Consider the following 2,192-nt stretch of genomic DNA (forward strand, 5'->3'; position numbering starts at 1 on the left):
AAAAAAAAAGGTATGTGTATGCCAATCACATGTCTGCACATAAGGTATTCAATAAGCTTCACAACTTAACTTACATTAATCTTATCAGTTGTCGAATATGAGAGGACACCCAGATCACAACTCACCAATACACACCGACCACCATCTGGTTTTTTCATACGCGAACAAACAGGCACTACTAACTACAGTGTTTCGTCTTCCGATGATGATGACAATGTGCCCACGCAACTGCCTATGATGATTCCTATAGCCGGCAATCTCAAGGCCTTTCAGCCAGTGCCGCATGTGGAAACATCAATCGGTATCGCCCTCACACACGACTTTTTTTCAGTTTGCATCTATACATTTGTTAAAACAAAATGGTTCTTCAGGAAATCATTCTCGTGAAGGCACTTACTATGATCACCATGCATCACTTCGAGGAACAGAGAGAAGCATTGATCATAATATTGGTTCAGACATAGCACTTGGACTCGACACTGAAGACACTGTCCCCGAGCACATTGCTTCAAATGATATCATTAAACCAGATAGAAAACAGAAAAGGCGAGACCAATATATGGCACGGAGAAATAGATTAACACCTGAACAGAAGGAGGAAATCAATGCACGTCGCAGAGAAGCTAGGAAAAAAACAGAGGAGGAGAGGACTGCCCGTCAAAGAGAAGCCAGGCAACGAATGACACCAGAGGAGAAGCAACAGAGTAACACCCTTAGAAGGGCGGCCTACCAAAATATGTCAGTCCATGACAACCAAGAGACAAACACCTGCCGAAGAACACGTCTGCAAAACAAATCACCTAAGGAGAAGCAGAACATGCTAGCTCAGCGCAAGAAGAGACTCGCGGCTAGGCGCAACACCCCTTGCGCTGAATCCATCATGGTGGGTCGTAAGTACATCATTCATGGTGTTACTATGCGGCCTAACTTTGAAGAACTGGAGTGTAGATACATTCAACACACATATGAGTGTTCCTTCAGCGCAAGGACATTTGTTGAGTCTCTCTCACTTCAATTTCCAACATATCCCAAGCATTTGATGCCGTTCCAAGAAGTTCAGAGGTGTCCAAGAAACACTTCCGTAGGTATGCATTCAAGCATATAATACTTACTAACATAGAGATAATCTTGGTATATAATTTTGACTAATGATAATTGACACAGACATAATTGGCATAGTCGTTCATTATGATGGACATGAACGCATTGGGGGATACCCAGGTGCTGAAATATATAGAGAGGTCACCTTCATGGATATGTGTTATGTGTAGTTGGTACATAATAGTTCCAACTCTTTTATACCGAATAATCGAAATTAGTTCAAAAAGTCCTTGACATGGTTACCATTTTAAAAAATTCCACATTGTAGGGGCAAACTTATAGTTGTTGGGATTTGGGGTGGCAACTTGATTCAGAACTCATATAGGTGGTCAACAACTGAAGGCAATAAATCTATTGTCCTTGCCACTATGCTTCGTAAGGATTGCAAATACGGTAATTGAAGCATCTATACCAATACATGTATTGCATATTCTAAGGAAGTGTATTGTTATGTCAACCTAAATATTTTTTTATCTTGGCAATAGGAAATCTGGAAACTTCAAATTACACCACCCTTGCATTCAACCCGGATCATACTGCAGCACGCGCACTTGATGGTGAGTAGTTATGACTTATTATCAACTAAAAATCAATTACTTACGATTGTTATTAACCTATGTAGACAAATTTTAAATATTATTAAATGCAACATTTATAATATATATTTTTGCAGATATTCGCCAGAAAATAATAGGTGGGTTGATTGATATGAAGTTTGTTCAGCAATTTATTGAGTGGAGGTGGGCTTTCCTAGCAAGCGAGTTGTCTACAAAGGATCCCCGACACAGGATGTATACAAAGAAAGCTCGGCGCATGTAGTAGAGATAGTAGACATTGGTTATGCCTATTACGCATGATTGTGTGTTTCAATTTGTAAGTGTAGTTATCACGTACTTGGTTTGTATGTACTATGTAGGTGACTGTTTCGTCATATTTGTTTGTGTCTATGGTGTTTTAATGGATGTGCTAATTTCATGGATGATTTAGTTATTATCTACATTTAAATACAAGTTTGTCCATGTTCATAGATTTTGAATTACCTATGACATTGTTTTTTTGTCAAAATATATTCTATAAAAAGCACTCATTTA

At 38.8% G+C, this 2,192-nt stretch overlaps 1 long non-coding RNA gene across 1 annotated transcript; it reads left to right on the forward strand.

The window, feature by feature from the left end:
* The first annotated feature begins 1,374 nt into the window (after positions 1-1,374).
* On the forward strand, positions 1,375-1,946 carry LOC123141160 (uncharacterized). Its single transcript, XR_006470185.1, has 3 exons — positions 1,375-1,494; positions 1,587-1,658; positions 1,775-1,946. It is a non-coding gene; the product is annotated as an uncharacterized lncRNA (long non-coding RNA).
* The last annotated feature ends 246 nt before the right edge of the window (positions 1,947-2,192 follow it).

This window comes from Triticum aestivum, chromosome 6D (assembly GCF_018294505.1).
Source record: "Triticum aestivum cultivar Chinese Spring chromosome 6D, IWGSC CS RefSeq v2.1, whole genome shotgun sequence".
Classification (NCBI taxonomy): Eukaryota; Viridiplantae; Streptophyta; class Magnoliopsida; order Poales; family Poaceae; genus Triticum; species Triticum aestivum.